General features: G+C 46.0%; 1 long non-coding RNA gene across 1 annotated transcript in view; it reads left to right on the top strand.

The window, feature by feature from the left end:
* The first annotated feature begins 578 nt into the window (after nt 1-578).
* The window catches only part of LOC109283681 (uncharacterized), a 35900-nt gene continuing 14117 nt past the window's right edge, over nt 579-22361 (top strand). Inside the window, exon 1 of the long non-coding RNA XR_002090953.2 lies at nt 579-765. This is a non-coding gene — a long non-coding RNA (uncharacterized LOC109283681). The remainder of the gene's footprint in view (nt 766-22361) is intronic.

Below are 22361 nucleotides of genomic sequence, written 5' to 3'. Positions count from 1 at the left end.
GCGAAAGAATTTAGTGACCAGTGTTGTGCTGTTGACCATGACAGCTGACAGGGCACGGTGAGGTTATAGATGATTACATGCAATCAGGTGCTCTAAAATGGACGTGAAACCCTAGAAGGACCTTTCCAGAGCGGCTGATCTAGATTGGCCAATTTAGGGATGCCCACATTGCCAGCGCATGCAAACTGAAAAATCGAAAACAAACATGATCAAGTGGGGCTACTCTAATGAGGTGAATATATGTGAGTGCAGTGAAATGCTGACTCTGGACCACCTGGCCATTTTCTGACTCTTGGGTGAGACCTGTACAAAGGTGGAGCTCACTGCAGCAATGGAAAGAACCATCACTTGTGTACGGTTCTGGAATAAAAATCTAGATTATGAAAAGGACAAGAAAAGAAGAAGAACCTACATCTTCATTTATATAAACTGATAGAAAGCCAGATCTTTGGCGGGTGGAAAATAATGTAACTCTGTTGAGTCCAGTGAGCTATGGCACTTTATAAACACTGTAGCTATGGCCACACAGATCAACAACATGGTAACATTTTCAGGAACTAGTCTCTGTAACACTGCAATCTGGCCCTTGAACTGAGGCAAAGAACCCTGGAGTAGGAGCCCAGTTGTGGTTGATTAGCTGATAATTAAATGAGCTTGTATTGGGGAAAGAGCAGTTTGTGGTCAGGAGGCAGACTGGAAATGAGAGGAGCTTGCTTCTAGGAAAGGTTAAAGGGCCTTTTTCTGCTGCCTGGAGAAAAGCAAAAGGTTTGTATTTGATCATTTGCTTGTGTGTTTGGGTTGTGGGTTTTTTTTTGTGTTATGTGCTATTGTTTGGACTGGACAAAGCCCGCCTGCATAGGAGCAGGCACTTACAGTCCTCATGGCCAAGGGTCTTGGGTCCATGACTTTTGGCCTGACACATTTTCTGTAGGGATATATATTGTATATATATATGAAATACATATATATATGTATTTCATTGGGAATACTACAGGCTTCATGATGTATGATTGCATATGTATGTCACAGAGGAGCGGGGGATGCTACATGTTGTGGTAAATTTGATAGAACAGCTTTGTGTCAAGTGAATAGGTAGGTTTATTATATACATTCCCTTGCTCCAAGCTTCAGATGAGAGAAATCCTATAATCCCACCCTGCCTTAATACTAGATTAATGTGGATTTGTTAATAAAATGCTAGTGAAATTGAGAATAATTTGTAATTAACTCAAACTTCTACTCCCTGCATCATTTTGAATATCTTTAATAGAAATGAGGAATAGTTTTAGATGCTGCACGCAGTCCTGGAAAGCAATGTAAGTGAGACTTGAGTGAAAAGAATAAACCACTGTAATATATTTAGATGAATTCACTACAAAAGAAACCCCATAAAGATCACCAACCACAGCTTAATTTCTGGGACTTTGAAACCTGCATTTCTATACCACTAGAACATTATTTAAAATTAATATGTCAGTATTTTTGCAAGATACTTTTGTAAGCAGACAAGTATTGCAATAGGCAACTATAATGCAAACAATATGAGAATTACTTATCAGGTACTGTAAGTTTTGGATTACAGCATTAATGTTTCTCATTTCTACCTGCTCAACAGCATTAAAAGATCATGTACTCTATACCTGAATTTTAGAACAGATATTTTTTATCTGAAGTCTTTATAGGAAGATAGGAATATAGGATTTACTGTACCAGAACAGAACTGTTGGTCATCTTTCTCAATATCTAACCTTATGCAGTGGACTAAAAAAACAATCTCCGTAATGTGCAAAGACAATTATTCAGTTTTGTACAATTTGTACTTATGAGATGTAACAGAAAGGAAAGGTAACCAAAAGAATACAAAACGTGTAATGGGACCAATGTGTATTGTATCTATGGTTACATGGCTACATTACTCTTACCATGGGCCTTCCTCTTCCTTCCCAGCCTGTTTTCTATTGGTGTGTGTTGGCTCAGACCTTGCTGTTGTATTTAGCTCAGAAGCTCTGCAGGTAGAGGACCCTATTTTATTGTAAAGCACCAACTGGGCAATCAAATATGTGGGAACAGCTGCAATGATAATATGCAGTAAGCCATTTCTGTATACTGTGGTTACCAGATCACTCTCTGAATGGGAAGAACCAGTCATCTTCATCTTAAAATTCAGAACTGCTGAGGTTATTCATCAACATTGTCCCAGACTTCTTTCCAATCCAGCAATAGTGCTTGGCTTCAATGCTGTCTGGGCTATTGAGTTCTGCAGAATGTTTGCCTGAAAGTGTTGATGATGAAGGCAATGATGCTACTTGTTGTAGCACCCAGAAATCTCAGGTCTGGATCAGGGCCTTGTGTTACAAGCTTTATTTGTTTTGAATGTCTCTACCATTTATTCCATGGGGTGGTTTTTGTTTGTTTGTTTGTTGTTTTTAGGGAAAATAGGGTATTGGGAATATATATCATCAGTTTACAGGCACAAGTTTTTTTTACTTTTCTTTTTTTTTTAACTTTACAACCATATGCTGTATGCTACTTTCATGTGAAGTGACTGGCTGGTGTTAGCTAGTGTCTGCTAGGACTTGGAATCATAGAATCACAGAAAATGAGGGTTGGAAGGGACCTCAGGAGGTCACATCTAGTCCAACCACCTAGTCAAAGGAGGACCTAATTAGATCATCTCAGCCAAGGCTTTGTCTATCTGGGCCTTAACCTCCAAGGATGGAGATTCCACCACCTCTCTAGGTAACCCATTCCAGTGCTTCACCACCCTCCTAGTGAGAGTTTTTCCTAATATCTAACCTAAACTTCCCTTGCTGCAACTTGAGCCCATTGCTCCTTCTTCTGTCATCTGCCACCACTGAGAACAGTCCAGCTCCGTCCTCTTTGTAACCAGGGCAGAAGGGCATTATCAAGGACAATCTCTTGCTGGCCTCCCAGACGGAAAGACACTAAAATGTCTCTGAAGCTTTTAGATGTGAGATCCGAGAGTCAAATCAGTGTCATGGCTGGGGTCCAGATCCAACCTCACTGAGGAAGAGGAGGGCCAGACCTGAATCTAATTTGATTCTGCTGGGACTGGACATCTGTACAGCACTGTACTTCCCAGGGAGTTTCTTTTTGCAGTGCGGATAGGAGGAGAATTTTTTCTCTTTGTATTCTCCATTATTTCTGGCTGCCTTTTGCCTGAGGCTGGCTTTGTGCCATCTCCTTAGCCTGCTTTCTCACACCTTAGGCAGCCGCATCAGCTACCATTGGTTCTGCAAAAGCGAAGAAAAACATTGCCAGTTCCCTCTGATCTTCCACTCAGCGCTGTGGCACTAAAGGGAGGAACTTACCTTGCTGTCTTTCAAAGCAAGGTAAATTAGATGGGAAGCATTCTCCAGGCTTATCCTGCACATTACAGTCCTGTACTGGGAGCAGATTACTGCCAGGGTCTGCAGGACCCACTGCCACATTAGCACCTTGTTGTGGGCAGGATTCATCAGGAAAATAATTTGGCTTGAGGGAACAGAATTTGTTAAATATTTAAAGAGTCTGTCCTCAATGTGTGAAAAAAACAGGATTTCAACTTTTGTGGGGTAAAACATGAAAAATATTGCAGGAGCAGAGATGGTTTCTGAAGGGTGGGATGAAAAGCACAGTTCCACATAGGGCCCTGTAGCAAGGCACTCTGAGGCTTGGTTAAGTATAGAGGGAGCTTGACTTTTATAGATTCCCCTGCTATTTAACCATTCATGTAACAGCACCAATCCCCAAAAAGCAACTGGCAGGGCCCTTCCCCCCGCATCTACTTGACACTTCACGTTGACACTGACTAGCCAAATCCCTAGGGGGAAAAGTTGCCATTTAGTTTTTATGGCAAAACAGATTTCTGTGAATAAATCTCAATTTGACAGGAAGTCAGACAAATCCATCCATCCTGAGTGACGTGTCTCTACCACATTCCAAACAAAATATTGTGCTTCAGACAAAAACAGAGAAAATCCCTGGGCTGTATCGAGCCTGACATATTCAACTGGTGTTGCAGGTCTCAATCTGTAGTGTAACTGTTGCTATCACTCATTTCAGTCTGCCTTTGTTCGCTTTACCTGAGGCTGCTATCATTACCTGCCCCTGACCGCTGGACAGTGCCCTTTAAACTTCCCAATAATCGGTCTTCAAATACATTCCCTGGCTGGATCAGACTCAGCTACAGCTGGAGACTGCAGTCTAAAATGTAGGAATGACTAAACACAGACCTTGCCTTTATAGAGGCAGACATCAGATATTGCCACAGCAGACAGTAAAAATTAGGAGGTCTTAATTCTTACCTGATAGCTGTAGGCCAATTTTTAAAATCTCATAGCTCGCACAGGTACCAGGTATTGAAGACTGCTTGGGTCCCACTTAGGCACCACATAAGAGTCATTTGCAAAAGCCCCTAGAAGTCCTAATGTCAAGCTATTTTGAAAATCAGGCTCCTGTTACAGGGAGCATTTGCAAATCCAACCCTTTATTCTTTTAAAAACTTGGCCTTTATTATGAATCTCACTGATCTCACTCTTGAAGCCACCTAAGTGCAGAAGAAATCTTTGTCTTTAACATCTTTCACAAGCTGCAGTCATTCTCCTCCTTAGCTACCTGAAAGTATTATTGATTCAAAGGTCACAATGATCGGTTACATTGTATATAATTACACCGGTGAGGGAATTGTTCTGCAGACCTTCAATGGGCCACTCAGGAGGTTCCCTTTCTGGTCCTGAAAGCTTTTATGCTTGTTGTTACATGCTATAATTAAGAGAGAACAACAGCCCTATACAAATTGCAGGCACTTTACCAAGAACAAGAACTGTATTCCAGGCTCTCACTGACCATATTATCTGAAGCTAGTATCATTACCTACCCTTGGCCCCTGGAGCTGTGCCCATTAAACTTCCCCATATTTGACCCACAACACATTCCTTAACTGGAACAGGCTCAGCTACCCCTGAAAGCTTCAGTTTATGGAACAGGAATGTTTGCATGTAGCACTACATGCAAACCTCCTCATGGACTGAGATCTTGTAGTGGTGGAGAGGCTTGTGTGTCCCAATGATCTTCAGAACTATATGTCACCCAGAGTCTCGCACTCCTGGCAGGGTCACCCATGGCAAGCCGGCCTGAGGGGAGGTTCCAGTTAAATAATAGTCTGGCCCCAAGTCCTCAGTAGTGGATCAGATGAAATGTCAGTATCTCAATGGCTGAAAAGATGGAAGAAAGCTGCAGGAAGATGGAGCTTTCCTGTTGTCTTGGGTTCTCCCTTGACACTGGGTCCAGATCTCCACCTTGTCAAGATCCTGTGGTTGCTGTTTCCGTGTACCAGCTTCCTCATGTTCAACAAAATCATGCGCAGGCTTCTACTGCAGAAAACAGCATGCTCTCCTGTACCAACTTTCAAAAGCTTTGCAGTGATGGGTGAGTAGGGATGGAGACAGAACTAGCGAATCCAGCAGTGTCGCAGGGCACGTCAGTGCCTGGCTCCTAAGGAGTGAAAACTGCCAGGGAGAGCGCCCTGGCTGAACATAATGGGCACAGCTGCAGGTTGCTGGGGCAACTAATGGGAGTCAGCTGGCCAGAAGGGGGCAGGGCCTGGCCCTTATAAAAGCCCAGGGCTGAGGCCAGGCTGGGAGTTCCCTGCTGGTAGCCAGAGAGGCAGGAGCTCCTTGGGGAGAGATGTGAGAAGCAACCGCAGGTACTGCTTGAGAGTCAGCCCCAAGATGTTGGAGCAGTGTGGTTGTAGCCAGGAGGCTTATAGTTATGTTTCAGCCTAGGGGCTTGTGCTTTGTTTTGTTCATTGAACCGGTGGTTTGGGTGAGGCTATTAGGGGTTGGAGGAGGCCTCATAGGGGGGCTCACGATAAAGTGAGGACCCTGGCGCCAGTGAGGGGGCAACCTGCTTATAGGGACCCGCAGCAGAGTGCGGGGACCCTGGCACTCAGGAGGGTGCAGCATACGGGGTGTATAGACCCCAGCCCTAGGGAAGGGCATTTCTGAAGCCCCAGCGTGGGTGGGGCGAGCGCCCAGGAAGGGGGCCATGTTGTAAGCCCAAGCGGGGCACAGCCAGATGCCAGTGAGGGCGCAGTTTATAGGGGTGTAGACCCCAGCCCCAGAGAGGGGCAATTGAGCCCAAGTGTGGGCATAGGGAGCCCCAGAAAGGGGGCAGCCTAGGGAGTCCCTGAAAGGGGGCAGAAGAGAGATGACAGCAATTACATCTGCGAGGCTTGGGCTGCGGTATTAGGGGAGGTTGGAGCCGCAGAGCACCCCTTGGCATCGGGGCAGTCAATGGGCAGCCTCCCGCTTAATTATCATCTTAATTGAACTAATTATCATCAAAGGCGTGGCGGGCGAGAAGGCGGGCGGTTGCCGCAGGAACAGGTGAGCGGGCCACAACTTGGCTTGGAAGTGATGCCTGTTACAAGCAGTCTTCAGCCATGAATCTGTACATGGGTGGCAATAACTTGGTGGTTATCTTGCACTAGGTTGAGACAGGAGTGGAATATGGCAGCTGCTACCATGACTGAGCAGTCTTATTCAGGATCCCTTCTGTTCACTCTACATGGGGAAAGAAATTAGAAAAGGTGCCCATCTAGGCTGTCTTATCTACTCCTGGCTGGGTAACCGTGTCCAGTGGGATCACTTTGTGGTCAAAAACATCATAAGGAGACAATGATTTTCACATCATGGACAGTTTGGGCCTTGATGGATAGCCAAGATGATGAATAACCAGAGAGAACTATCATCATCTCCAGGGAACTAGTGAGATATAAATCAACATTGCAGATCTGAGTGAGATGATGACCAGATTCATAGATTGTTAGGAGCTGAAAGAGACCTTGCAGATCATTGGGTCCAGCCCCCGTTTCCCCCCCCCCCCTCCCCCCCCCCCCCCGAGGCAGGAAGACAACTGGGGTCAAGTGACCCCAGCAAGGCAACTGTCCAGTCTCCTCTTGAAGACCTCCAGGGTAGGTGACTGCACCACCTCTGGAGGGAGTTTATTCTGCAGTCTAGACACCCCCACTGTGAAGGAGTTTTTCCTGGTATTGAGTCTGAAATGACCTTCCAGGAGTCTATATTCATTGGTCCTGGTCTTCCCTAGGGGTGCCCTAGTGAACAGTTGTTCACTGAGCTCCTGATGCACTCCTCTGATATAGTGGTAAGCTTCTATCAAGTCCCCTCTCAACCTTCTCTTCTTTAGGCTGAAGAGGCCCCGGTCCCTCGGTTTTTCCTTGTATGGCTTGCCTTGCAAGTCCCTGGTCATTTGGGTGGCTTTTTTCTGGACCCTCTCAAGTTTTTCCATGTCCTTATTGAAGTGCGGTGCCCAGAACTGGATGCAGTACTCTAACTGCGATCTCACTAGTGCTGAGTATAGCGGGAGTATCACTTCCTTACTTCTACACAAGATGCATCGGTTGATGCATGCCAGCATGTTGTTTGCCCAGCTGGCCACTGTATCACTGATGGCTCATGTTCATGTGATGGTCAATCGTTACCCTTTCAGCCATGGTGCAAGTCAGGCTGTCACCTCTGAGCCTGTATGTATGTTGAGGGTTATTTGCCCCCAGATGAAGCCCCTTACACTTGGAAGTGCTAAACTTCATCTGGTTCAGGTCTGCACCTCTCTCAAGCCTGCCCAGGTCTGCCTATCTCTGTAACCTATCTTCTGGCATGGCCACATTGCCCCATAACTTGGTGTCATCCATGAACTTGGCCAGTGAGCTTTTCACTCCCCCATCCAAATCATTGATAAAAATGTTGAAAAGCACCGGTCCAAGTACAGACCCCTGAGGGACACCAATGGCCACTTTGTGCCAGAAAGACACAGATCTATTCATGAGAACTCTCTGGGTCCTACCCTCTAGCCAGTTTCCTACCCACTGAACCGTCAAGCATCTGAGCCCACAACCTTCCAGTTTTCCCACATGGATTTATAGATTCATAGATGTTAGAGTTAGAAGGGACCTCAGTAGGTCATTGAGCCTGACCCCCTGCCCTGGGGTCAGATGACCCCAGCTAGGTGCTTGTCCAGTCTCCTCCTGAAGACCCCCATGGTAGGGGAGAGCACCACCTCCCTTGGAAGCCCATTCCAGATTCTGGCAACCCTTACTGTGAAGAAGTTCTTTCTAATGTCCAACTTAAAACTGCCATCTGTCAATTTGTGGCTTTTGTTCCTACTTACTTCAGGGGGTGCACTAGTAAATAGAGCATCTCCTATTCCCTGCTGCCCTCCCCTGATAAATTTATAGGCAGCCACAAGATCACCTCTCAGCCTGCTCTTGTGAAGGCTGAAGAGATCCCTCAACCTCTCCTCATAGGGCCTTTCCTGCAGGCCTCTGATCATATGAGTGGCCTCCTCTGAACCCTCTCAAGATTCTCTGCATCCCTCTTGAAGCGTTATGCCCAAAACTGGATCCAGTACTCCAACTGTGGCCTGACCAGTGCTACATAGAGGGGAAGCATCGCCTCCCTGGACCTGTTTGTCATGCATCTGCTAATGCATGATAAAGTGCAGTTAGCCCTGTTGATCACTTTGTCACACTGACAACTCATGTTCATCTTGGAGTCAGCTATGACTCCACTGCCCACATCTTTCCAGGTCGATATTGACCCATCCACTACCACTCTCTGGGTACAACCCTTAAGCCAATTTGCCACCCACCTGACCGTGTTGTCATTTACATCACAACCTGTCAGTTTATGAGAACAGAATGAGATACCGTATCGAAGGCCTTCTAAAAGTCTAGGTAGATGACATCTACCTCGACTCCTGCGTCTATGCATTTTGTGACCTGGTTATGAAAAGAAACTAGGTGAGTCAGGCAGGATCCACCTGTAATGAACCTGTGCTGATTTCCTTTCTGCATTATTTTCCCTGCTGGGCTTCCACAAATGTGATCCTTAACGATTTTTTCCAGAGTTTTCCCAGGGATGGAGGTGAGACTAACCGGCCTATAGTTTCCTGGTTCCTCCCTCTGCCTCTTCTTGAAAATAGGGGCCACATTGGCCCTTTTCCAGTCCTCTGGGACCTGACCAGAGCACCATGGGTACTTGAACAGCCGTGCCAGTGGCACTGCTATGACACTGGCCTATTCCTTCTGCACCCTTGGATGAAATTCATCCGGGCCCGCTGATTTGAACACATCCAGCCCTCCAAGTGTCCCTTCACTAAGTCTGCACTAACAATTGGTGGGCTGATGTCCCTACTGTGTCTATCTACAATCCAACTGGGAGATTTGTATTGGTTTTTGTCTAGGAATACAGATGCAAAGAACTTATTGAAGAGCTCAGTTTTGCCCCCCCTCTCTGTCACCAATTGCCCTAGTTTGTCCTGTAGGGGTCCTATGCTACCCTGCACCTTCCTTTTGCTCCCTATATACCTGAAGGACTTTTTGTTGTCCTTAATTTTTGTTGCCAGCCTAAGCTCTAATCCTGCTTTGGCCTTCCTGATTCCCATGGATATCATGAGATACTAGATCAAAAGCCTGACATACATAGCTTTTTTCAGGCAAGAAAAGCCATCTACAGTCCAGCTTCCCATGGTCCTACTTCCCTGTGATCACAGGATGTTTTGATGCTCCTCAAAGACAATGAATCTATCCAAGATACATGGAAAGAGCACTTTGAGGCAGTTGTGAACCATGAGTTGACTGTGACGGATGCCACCATTAAATCCATCCCCCAACACCCGGAAAGGGGCTCTCTTGCCAATGTTTCTCTCCTACAAGAAATGTGACATGCCACCAAGGAAACCAAGAACAAGACTACTGGACCAGATGGCATACCTGCTGAAATATACAAGCTGGCAGTGAGGAACTGGTACTGAAGTTTCACAAATTTATTTTTTTTTAATTTGGCACAATGAAGAGATTCCTGGGGACCTGAGGAATGCCAAAATTGTTTCTGTTTTCAAGAAAGTAGCTAAGTCTGGGAATTATCAAAGTATCACCCTCCTTTCCAGAGCAGGGAAAATCTTCATGTGCATTCTTCTGAACCATCTTTTACCTCTTGCTGAGGAAGTCCTGCTGGAATCTCAGTGTAGCTTAAGATCAGTGCTTAGGAGTCTAGTCAATGACACACTGCAGGAGAACAGCATTGGTGAGATGGGAGGCTAGGAAGGGTGGTCGTTCTTAAAGGAAGCAGTCCTTTGGGCACAGAGGGAGACAATCCCAGTCTGAGGGAAAAGGGGGAAAGGAACCAAAAAACTTCCTTGGCTAAATAGGGAAATCAAGGGGAGCCTAAGGGCAAAAAAGAAGGCGTATAGGCAATGGAAGCAGGGGGAAGCTACCAAGGAGGACTATACATACTTGGCCCACACTTGCAGGGAGGCACTTAGAAAGGCCAAAGCAACTACAGAGCTGAGGCTGGCAACACAAATTAAAGACAACAAAAAGTATTTTTGTAGGTATGTAGGGAGTAAAAGGAAGGCGCAGGGCAGCATAGGACCCCTATTGAACAAGGAGGAGCAATTAGTGACAGAGAGCGGGGAAAAGGCTGAGCTATTCAATGAGGTTTTTTTTTCTTAGTATTCCTGAACAGGGCTCAAGATAAGTCTCCTAATGGGCTCCTAGATGGGTATCAGAGGGACACCAGCCCAACAACTGCCAATGCTGATCTGGTGCAGAGTCACTTGGTTGGACTGGATGTGTTCAAGTCAGCAGGCCCGGATGAGCTGCATCCGAAAGTACTGAAGGAATTGGCCGGTATCATAGCAGAACCACTGGCACAGCTCTTTGAGTGCTTGTGGTGCTCAGGTCAAGTCCCAGAGGACTGGAAAAGGGCCAACGTGGTCCCTTTTTTCAAGGAGGGGAGGAAGGAGGATCCGAGTAATTATAGGTTAGTCAGTCTCACCTCCATCCTTGGAAAGGTCTTTGTAAAGATTATGAAGGATCATATTTGTGGGAGGCCGGGGGAAAAATAATGCAGCAGGGAAACCAGAATAGATTCATAGCAGGTAGATCATGCCTGACCAATCTGGTTTCATGTTATGACAGGGTCACAAAATGCTTAGAGACAGGAGTAGAGGTGGATGTTGTTTTCTTGAACTTTAGCAAGGCCTTTGATACGGTATCTCATCCCACTCTCATAAATAAATTAAGAGGCTGTGACATAGATGTTTACACAGTGTGGTGGGTGGCAAATTGGCTTAGTGGTGGCACCCAGAGAGTGGTCAGTATTGACCTGGAAGGATGTGGGTAGTGGAGTCCCTCAGGTTTCAGTCCTTGGACCTGTACTCTTCAATATCTTCATCAGTGACTTGGATGTGGGTGTGAAGTGTACTCTGTCCAAGTTTGCAGATGATACTAAATTGTGGGGTGAAGTGCACACTCCGGAGGGTAGGGAACGAATGCAGGCAGACCTGGACAGGTTAGAAAAGCGGGCAGTACACAATAGGATGAGGATGCAGTACAATAAGGACAAGTGCAGTGTGCTGCACCTAGGGAGCAAAAATATCTAGCACATCTACTAGCTGGGAAGTGACCCTCTCAGCAGCACAGAAGCAGAAAGGGATCTCGGAGTCATAATGGACTCCAAGATGAACATGAGTCGTCAGTGTGACAAAATCATCAACAAAGCTAACCGCACTTTATCATGCATCAGCAGATGCATGACAAATAGATCCAAGGAGGTGATACTTCCCCTCTATGTGGCATTGGTCAGACCACAGTTGGAGTACTGCATTCTGTTTTGGGCGCCGTACTTCAAGAAGAATGTTGATAGATTCATGAGGGTCCAGAGGAGGGTCACTCATGGTTAGGCGCTTACAGGACAAGCCCTATGAGAAGAGACTGAGGGACCTGGATCTCTTCAGCCTTCACAAGAGAAGGCTGAGAGGTGATCTTGTGGCCTCCTACATATTCATTAGGGGGATGCAGCAAAGGATCGGAGATGCTCTGTTCACCAGGGTGCCTCTTGGGGTAACAAGGAATGATGGTCACAAACTGACAGAGAGCAGATTTAGGCTAGATTTCAGGAAAAACTTCTTCATGGTAAGGGTGGCCAAAATTTTGAATGGGCTTTCAAGGGAAGTGGTGCTCTCCCCTACCTTGGGAGTCTTTAAAAGAAGGCTGGATAGGCATCGGGCTGGGGTCATCTGACCCCAGCATTCTTTCCTGCCTAGGCAAGGGGTCAGACTCAATGATCTTTTGAGGTCCCTTCTGACCCTAGCATCTATGAATCGCCCCATGGGGCAACTGACGTGGTCTTTGCTGCCTGCCAGATCCAAGAAGAGTGTCAGGAACACCATCAGGACAGGTATATAGCCTTCATTGACCTTACTAAGAGTTTTGATTCCATCAGTTGTGAAGCCTTGTGGAAAGTACTAGCCAGCTTTGGATATCCTGAAAGGTGCATCAAGATGCTGAGGCTTTTTCATGACCAGATGACTGCAACCATTCTTTGTAGTGAATTGGAGACGGATCCATTTGTCACCTGAATTAGCGTCCAGCAAGTATGTGTCATCATCCAAACTCTGTTCTCCATTTTTTTTGACAGTCATCCTGGTTCCCATTTAGGACTTCTTTTCTTCTGAAATTTACAATGAGTAATGAATGGATTGGTGGGGAGTGTGGGGGGTTCTTCATCAGGGACATATTTGTCAAAGACCAAAATACCAGAGACCAAAATACTCACAATAATTATCCTTGACCTTCACTATGATGGCTAGGATTCAGAGACACCTTGACAAATTGAAGGACTGGATCCAAAGACTTCTCAGGAGATTCAATAAAGACAAGTGCAAAGTCCTGCACTTAGAACAGAACAGTTCCATACACTGGTGCAAGCTGGGAACTGACTGGCTAAGCATCAGCTCTGCAGAAAAGGACCTGGGGGTTACAGTGGACATTAAACTGAACCTGAGCCAACAGTGTGCCCTTGTTACCAAGAATGGCTATTGGCTAATGGCACACTGGGCTGCATTGGTAGGAGTGTTGCCAGAAGATCGGGGGAAGCGATTCTTCCCCTTTATTGGGCACTGGTGAGGCCACATCTGGAGTACTGTGTCCATTTTGGGTCCTCCACTTTAGAAAGGATGTAGACAAATTGTAGAGAGAGTACTGGAGGCCAAAAATGGTGAGGGGGCTGTAGCACATAGCTTCTGAGGACAGGCTGAGGGAATTGGGCTTATTTAGTCTGGAAAATAGAAGACTGGTGGGGATTTAATAGCAGCCTTCAGCTACCTGAAGAGTGGTGCCAACATCGAGAGGTGGAAGGAGCTGGCTGCCAATGGACTGTAATGGTGCCACAACCTCAACCAACCAGCTGTTCACTTTGAGGTAAAACATATTGCCTTTGAGGTAGAGAAAAGAGAGTGGAAGAAGAAAAAGGAGAGGAATCCCATCTTGCAGCCTACTCATCCTTGGGGCAAGACCTACAACCTATACAGATGGATCTATGGCTCAAGGATTGGACTCTTGTCACCTGAAGACCCATCAGTGAGCCATAATAGAGATCATTCTCAAATTGGGGGACCTCTGATGATGGGGGGGAAAACTTTATAGGGCTTCAGGAGCAGACTGCATATTGCTGCAAATAGTAAATATCCAGAGAGCTTTTTACACCTACATGAACAAAGGAAATATAAGTGCACTGTAGCTCTATCGTGCCTGTGTCCACATTAACTGACACCACCACAGATTTCCCCTTGGTGAAATATACTCATTTAAAAACTGTTACTAGCTTGATCCAGTCCAATTATCTGTGATTTGGAGATGCCTGCAAGGACAGTGCCCTCATCCTCCTGCTTTACTTGTGGCAGGTTGAAGGGTGTTGTAGATGTTTTGGGCCTTTTCCCTGGAAGTTATACATGAGTGTTATTCCTGGAGTTCTTAAGAATAGTTCAGACCAGTGATTCTCAGTCAGGGTGCCACAGCACCCTGGGGTGCTGCCAGATCCCTTGGAAGTGCCACAAAGTAGGAGGAGATGGACTAGGTGTGAGGAGATAAGCAGATAAGTGCAGGCTCAGGCTTTTCCCTGCTTGGCTGAATTTTCAGCCCAACTGCAAGGAGGAAAGCCCTATAACATATAGATTAATTTTTGAATTAGGGTGCCACTCAATTCACAAACCTAGAGAGGGGTGTCTTGAGTCCAATGAGGGGTACCTATAGTCCAAAACAGTTGAGAACCACTGGGTTAGCCAAATACTTGTCTAGGACAGCTTGGAGAGGGATGTTCCTGCCTGGAGCAGGGGGTTGGACTAAATGACCTCCAGACGTCCCTTCCAGCCTCACTTTTCTATGATATATACATTCCTTTCCATTGTTTACTAAATTGGACATGACAAAGCTAGCTTCAAAACTAGGAGCAGTGAATAAAACAGTAAGATTTTGGTCAGTACTTCCAATATTCAATCCCAATCCCATACACGCTCAACAAAATGCATATAGGCAGTCCTGTAATATGCTTACTGTTGCCAGAAAATAGTTGTACCCTTAGAAATCTTGAAAAAGAAATTTGCACAGTGAGAAAGTTGCCTTTGTACAAACAGGATATATGGTTTCTTTAAAATAGGAGGGTTTTTTTTAAAATGTACTGTCAAGTTTATTTCCTTCTTTGCAGTGCACATCCCAGAATATGAATATCCAGCAGACGTGGCATCTTTAATTTGCTAAGATGATATATGGGGTGTATAATCCATTTACTTTCATAGAGGCACACACTGAAAAATAATGGGTGCGGTGTTGGCAGTAGTTAATCTAATACACGTAGGGTTTATGTATGCTAAAGAGGATAAAAGGAGGAGCTTTCAGAAAGATAGATGGATGGATATGGCAGGCTTGGGTTCTCATATTTATATCATTAGCAGCATGTGGCAAAACAGTTGGTTAAACAAATAATAACCGCATTGTACTCTCCTCAGTACTTTTAAGGGATGTCACAGTGGTAGCAGCATCATAGGCAACAGCACACACTCACACAACATGAGTTCGCTGATGGTGAATGATTCTGTGTGCTATACAGCAAAGATACTCTCGGGAAAAGCTGTTCAGCTGCTGGGAAGCATATGTGAAAAGGCCTGAGAAATGCTGAAAGGCCTAAGGGATGCCAATGTAGCAGCAAAACCCAACAGCAGCAGAAGACAAGAAGCATTTCTGCCTCCCGCAGACAGACGCAGGGCATTTGTTGGTCACCCAGGCAATAGCAGCAACAGCACTACACGTACGTGTTCACACGCACCCACACAACATTTGCTTGCTGAGTGAGCCAATGACAGTATAGTGTGAGGCAGATAGGTTGTACAAGGCAAGTTATATGATTTTGGTAGAGATATAGGTGTAGCCCAGGTGGCACTTGTATTAGTACCCCCTCTTTGAATGAAGGTAAGATAGCAGGTGCTGAAGCACTGCGGGAGGTGAAACTGCCTGCTGTACGCAGTTTCAGCCAGGACACAAGAATAAACTTAACTATGTACAAATGTATAAGACATAAAAGTTATAATATTAACATATATATACAAAATTTACAAGTATAGGCAGACTATTGTCATATTTATGCAAACACTCTATATACAGGTGAGGAATCAAAAGGAGTCAAAGCAAGAGTCTTATACTATATACTATCTTATACTCCAAAGGCATGAAAGTTTACAAAGCATGAACTGCAAGTTCACAAAATATGAGGCACAGAATTCACAAAGCCTGAGGCACAGGGCTTACAAATGAAAAGGCGCAGGTCTCAACAAAAGCAAAGAATAACCCAAGTTGCCTTGGAGCAATAGCTGTGTCCCAAAGATAAGAAGAGGGAAAGGTACCCCCATGCCCTACGGGGCCTCTCTAACCCTGCTTAAAATCATCCAACAGGCCAACCTCAAACCTGGGAGTTCTTCCCCATCAGGGGCTTCCCTACCAGTGGCTAACCACAGAAACAACAGGGGGCACCCTCCTCCCCTGTGGGAATGTCCTTTCCAGGCAAATCACAACTCTCTGAGGTCTGTCAAGGCTGCTCTCATTCTTCCAGCTGGGGGTCTCCTCCTTTGCAGGGGGCCTCAGCCACTTTGTGGGGATCTCCCAGTCGGCCTGCTTGGGGCCCTGCACACCGTTGTGTGCACTGATGGCTTGCTCCCAGGTCCAGTGTGTACGGACCTGTACACCGTGTGCTGGCCTCGTGCCCAGGTGGAGGGACCCAAGCTGCCGCGTGCAGCTCCGGGACCTGGCCCTATCCCAGACCTTCTGTGCGCTGGCCCTGCTCCGCTTGCCTGGCCTCATGCCGGGGTTGGGAACCTGAGTCACTGCATGCTGTGCAGTTCAAGGGTCTTGGTACCCTCCATGCACTGATCCATGCACCGGGTGCCCAGCCTCATGCCTGGGGTGGAGACCTGAGCTGCTGCTTGCAGCTCTGGGGCCTCAGTCCGCTCCTGGACTCTCTGTGCGCTGCCTGTGCACTGGGTGCCTGGCCTCGTGCTGGGGTTGGAGACCCGAGCTGCTGCTTGCAGCTCCGGGGCCTCAGTCCTCTCCCGGACCCTCCATGCACCGCCTGTGCACTGACGCCGTGCTCCCTCACAGCGGGGCTGGGGGACACGGCTGCTTGCCGCTCCTCGTCCGACAAGTCATTTGGGCTCTTGTGGGGCAACTGCTCCACCCCACTGGCTAGCTCTGCCAGCTCTTCTTTGTCTTCTTCTCTGTCTCTTGTCGCAGGCCCCAAGTGCGGGGCACGCTGCCTTTTTATTCCCTTCAGAGGCTCCACCCTCATCTTAGGAATGGACCAAGCAGTGAGAGGGGGTGTTAGTCCCCTCTCAGGTCCAGCTCTCCAGCTCGCCCTGGGGTTGGGGTGGGGCAAGCCTCTCTCCTGCCATCACCAATTGCTTTGAGCCTTTTTGACACTGGGCTGCTACCTGCCACACACAGATGTCATTTGTGACTGTAGCTGCAGGTATGTGTCACTGACAGAGGTAATGCACACATGATGACACCTTCCCTCTATCATATACCCCTCAGGTGGCTACAGGGGCAGCTATCATGAGGAAAGTGGGGCAAACCCCTACACCCTTGAAGCAAGAGGGTGACTGTGACTGTGGAGGGGCAAGAAAAGGCCATGGAAAGAGGAAGGTTCAGCAGTGTCCAGCTCCCTGCTCCCCAGCTACTGAGTAGGCATGGAAATGATGGCCAGGAAGCTATAAAGACGCTATATCGAAGAGATGTCTGCACTGACCAGAGAGAAGGAGGGAAGAAAAGCAAGCTCGCAGATACTGTGGTGGAGGGGGGTAGGAATTTAGCCACATATTAGAAAGGAGAGAGTTTGACTTCCTTAAGCAAATAGAGCAGCCAGATTTTTAGAACTAGGAGCACACTATGGGGCACAAATATTTATTCCACATTCAAGTTGTGCGCCGAAGTGCCCAATATCAAGATGCAGGTCATGTGTTTCCTACATCCTGTTTCTACTTCACCAATAAGATGTCTCTAACTCAACCTTTGCTTTCTCCATCCTAAAGTGACCAGGGACTGGGAGGGAGGTGCAGTATTCTCTTATTCCTTCCCCAGGGAACTAGCACAACTTCAGAGATACGCTCTGTTTTGCTCAGGATGCACACAGATCTCTTTTCATTCAAAGGAGGAGAGGAGACCCTCTCATTCAGTTGCAATTCTACTTGATCCTGATGACATAAAACAGGGAGAAGTCTTAGGAGGAAGACTTCTAGCTGAATGACTGCATCTAGCTAGCATCTAGCACTGACTTCAGTGCAAATCCTGTTCCTTCTCCAGGGGTAGCCTAATTGTTAGATTTGCCTATTACTTGCAAGTCTAACTTGCCTAGGCCCACCTCAGCCTGGGAATTTGCACTCGTGTCTCCTTCATCCCAGCACAATGCCCTAACCAACAAGCTAAGAGTAGTCATGCCCACACTTCTGGCCCTGCAGGCTGAGAGGAGTTGCATGGGGTTGGTTCAGGAGCCCAATCTTGTGCTGGCCTGATTTGGCCATATGCTGGTGTGATCTGACATGCAGGACAAGGCTTCCCGCAGGCCTGAAAATTTGTCAGTAGGGCAGCAGCAATTAACACTGTCACTGCTTCCCACAAAGTCAGCGATCTTGAGGTTTCCTAAAAACCATCAGCCAGGCTTTATTTTCTTCTCTCCAAACACAAGTCCACACTCCTCCTTATCAAGGACTCTGGCCCATGTCTTTTAAAGATAAGGTAGGCACTACGATGCTGTTGTAAGCAGTGTCCAGTATTTGCTGGCCATGGCTTTTCACTAGCTACAGTCTTGTAGGGGTCTTGTGAAACATTTATGTATCTTCCTGACAAGACTGAATTGCAATGGAGCCTGAATGAAGTTAGATGCCTCAGTACCTGCACTGGATTGCCTCTGAGCCTGTGCAGTTGGACGAATCCAGCTGGGTGGAGTAGAGTTGGGGTCCTGTAAGGATGGCTTAGCACAAAGATGTCAAGCATGCAGCCCTGGGCTGGATCTGGCCCGTGGAGCCATTGTATTTTACTTTCCAGACTACGGAGCATACAGAGAGGGCTGGAACCAACACTGCATGCCTTGTGTCGGAGCTGGAGCTGCTGCCACTGCCACCACCACTGTCAGCATGTGCTCCAGGGAGGAGCTAGAGCAGCCATGGCTGCTACCAATGCTTCCTCATGCCCTGGCTGGATCCAGCCTACAAGGAATTCTGCAGCCCAGATCTGGCCTGGGGCACAAGGTGAGCTTGACTCCCCTGTCTTAGCACAATTCAGGCTGCTCAACAGAATGAAGTACAATCTTGTTTAGTGACTTCAAAACCTAAAAATTGTGCAAGTGACACTTCTTATCAAGGAAGCAGGATTTCACCCACTCTTGTTTCATGTTAAAAAGAGCCATAAGACCATTTAAGTCTGATCTCTTGTATGTCACTGGACTACCCAGCAATAACCTTGTACTGAGCCCAATCGTATCTTTTAGCCTGAGGATTCTACGTTTTGCACCTGTGGTGGTGGCCATTGGACCACTGTTTCTCCTTTTCCTGCTTTTATTAAGGTACTAATTGGAAGCATCATCTGAGTACTGCTGTCTGTGATACCAAAATGTTGGCATCTTCACTCTGCCTTGGGTGCTGAGAAATCCCTAGAGATCTCACCATAGTCTCAGGTGTCTGTTTGTGGGATCTCATCTGTTCTTGAGCTAACCAGCCCTTCCCCATCCCATGAGAGGCCATCTAGTAGGGTTTTTTTTCTTTTTGGATCTATGTAAGTGTGGGTAGTGCCTCAAAAGATTTCTGGGTGCTACATCTCTAGATGCTGTACTTGAAGTGTTGAAGTATGGTCTCAACATGTGCCTAGTAACTAATGACCTTGGGTAATCAGTCTAGTCTGCTGGCAGTGAATGGGCAAACAGTGCTATTTTTTTCCTTAGGTAGCATTGGTAACTGGATGTAACAGTCTGACAGTTCGCCGTCCCAATGCCCACTGTGGCAGAGGAGAACATCACTTTACCAAGAATGCAGAATATCATACCCTCTGTCAAGTAGTTAAGACTACTTCAGTCCTTTGAATGGTAGCGACTACTGCCAATGAATTTGGGGTTCTGAAAGAACAAGAAGCACTTGTAAGGCAGCTGGCATAACTTGTCTGTTTTTTCTGATATTGCCAGGTATAATAAATCCTCTCTGATAGGTAGGGTAATCCTATTGCTGGAGGATGGAAACAAAATCTTGAACACCGGGGCTGGATCCTCTTCCACCTATCAGGCACCCAAGTAGACTTAGATGTCCAAGTGTGACTTGATCTACCCTTTGGAGTCCCTAAAAAAATGTATGCGTCTGCTTTTGTAACACATTATCACAGCCTTAAAACTAAGTCACAAAAAGCAGTGAAAAGGAGGAGGAATCACAAGATTTTTTTCCATATCACTCTTTGCTGTGACTCAGACTTTGAAGGCCGTTTCCTTGTTGGTTTGCTTTTGTACTCCAGTGCACAGAACTGAGGTACCAAATAGTTTGGGATAAACATTTAAGAACTGGCTCTTTCATCTCATGCCAAAGGTCAGGCGGCCAAGAATTTAAGATTGGTTGGATCTAATCTTTGCAGGTGTGTAGTATTGACAGCTTGGACTTGACTCCAGCCAAGAAAGCAGATACCTCTGATAGGACTTCCCTATGGTATTGAACCACCCTGAGAAGTCCATGCTGAGATTGGTCTCTCTGTGTTTTGAGGCCAAAGGTTTAGCTGCTATGCTTCATACAATAGTTTTTTGTGAGTAGGTCAGGCAATATAAATGTTATCCCCACAGAGAAATGACAGAGCAAGAGCTGTTGATGCACAACTCCAGTCAGAAATGCAGTGTGCTCTAGGGACCACTGGTCCTAGAGACTTTGACCCATGTAGACTTCACTGTCAGTGAACTGTAGTAGTGAAATCTGCAGAGGTCACTTTGAAGAAGAGATTTTACTAGTTACATGCTCACCCTCCAAACAAAAACGTACCGCTGCTGACATTAAGCATTCTCCAAGGTCTTAAGATCTAACTAGTCACACCTTCCATTAAGCATCATTTCTAAGACTATCTGTAACATCACACTACCTGATGTCTTCCTACAGGAAGATCAATATATTCTTTATAGTCTTTGAGCTCACTGTCAACAAGAGCACTAATTAATGTCAGCTGCATTGGTCTTTTTTATAGTGAAGACATCTCTCCACAGGGGAATGGACTGAAATGAGGAATACATTTAAAAAAGCGCTACTGAACAGCCATTATATATTTACTTCTCTTGGTCACTTGATTTGAGCAGGACATGAGAACCCCACTAGTAATGAGGATAAAGGCTCTTCATTATTAACCAAATGTCACACTAATTTACTCAGGAGTAAACTGCTTTAACATAGTTACCTCAATTGTCTTTCAGTGTAACCAGAAAACAAAATGTTGTGCCACAATTACCCAGTTTCCTGAAAAGTCTGTGTCCCCTGAGACAGCATTTAAAATACATTGGCCTAATAGGCATTCACCCACATCTTGGGGCATTCTTGTATGTTTTGAGAAGTTTCAGTATATGCTATTTTGTGCTGAAAGTGGAAGCTCAAAAGCAAAATGCAATAGCTTGCAGCACAGGTAATGCGAAACTCCTCTGTGGTCACATTGTCAAAGTGCAACACATCTTTTCCCATCAACACACATCCCCAGGCAGGCACTGCCACACCGTGTGTGTGCAATTGGAGACGCAGACACTCGCACACACAAATCTCAAAAAGCAATTTTTCCTTAGCATCAAGAAAGTTCCCCTTTCCACTTAAATGCTTTTCTGATTCATTTTACTTTATTTTATTTTTTTATTTATTTCTCTGCTGTATCCTTTTCAATCTGGAAAGTGACTTGGCCTCTTTTCCCCCCATCTATTTTCCTCCTGCCACTATTCAGTTTAGGCATGAAACACAGAACTAGATTGAAAGCATTCAATGGCCATTCAATCGGAGAAGAAAAGAGCCCCTCAGAGCTTTATTAGATATGAAGATCCACAATAAAAATCAATTTCTGCCTCTTTATGCAGTTTAAATGACAAAGCACCCACCCATTTTGCAGCCATTGTGCCTGGGAAATGTAATTCAGTGCTGGAGCCGGGACCAGAGCACCACGGACTCTCTGACCTGCACTGGCAGATTCCAATATGATACAGACCTTCGCAGATAATGACAGCCACTTCATCTCACAGCAGGAAAAAAGTTATCTGATATCTTTGAGGGTTAAAAGGCTATGTGGGTAGCATTTTTAATAGCCCTCTAAATCAGCATCTTACAAATACCTCTGCTTTTTCCCCAATCCTATCCCCCGTGTATTGTCAAATCCCCATCTTGCTATGGCCCACCAGGTCCTCCATCTAGACCTGTTGGACTTCATTCACTTGGGCAAGGGTCCTCCTCCCAAGTGCTTAGTTCAAAGTGGAAGGAGTGGTGAGAATACCTGATGACTCTGAACAGCATTTTGTTCAGCACTATATGCAGGAATTATTTTAGTACGTGCCTGTGGCTCAGTAGATCAGTGAGGAATAAATGAAACCTTTAAAGCTTGAAGTTTTGTCTGCCCCATGTAGATCTTATAGATCTCAGGGCACGTCACAGAATATAAGAACTGCCATACTGGATTGAAACAAGAGTTCATTTAGTCTTGGCTTCTATAGCCAATGCAGACAAATATCATGTACTCCAGTGGTTGAGAAATCATTACAGCAGGAAACAGCAGGAAAATTTACTCCCAGGAAGAGTTTTTCCCTAATTCTCATTGAAGGTTTGGCTATTGCCTTCAAGTTTGAACAATCAGATCTCTTCCAAAACTTCCATTTAAAAAAATCCTTATTATTTTAATATTAGGTAGTTATATCAATGTCCAGTACTTGTCTGAAACCTATCAACCTGTTGGCCTCAGTCATCTCCAGCAG

Source organism: Alligator mississippiensis, chromosome 7 (genome assembly GCF_030867095.1).
Source record: "Alligator mississippiensis isolate rAllMis1 chromosome 7, rAllMis1, whole genome shotgun sequence".
Lineage (NCBI taxonomy): Eukaryota > Metazoa > Chordata > Crocodylia > Alligatoridae > Alligator > Alligator mississippiensis.
This window is presented reverse-complemented; position numbering and strand designations above follow the sequence as displayed.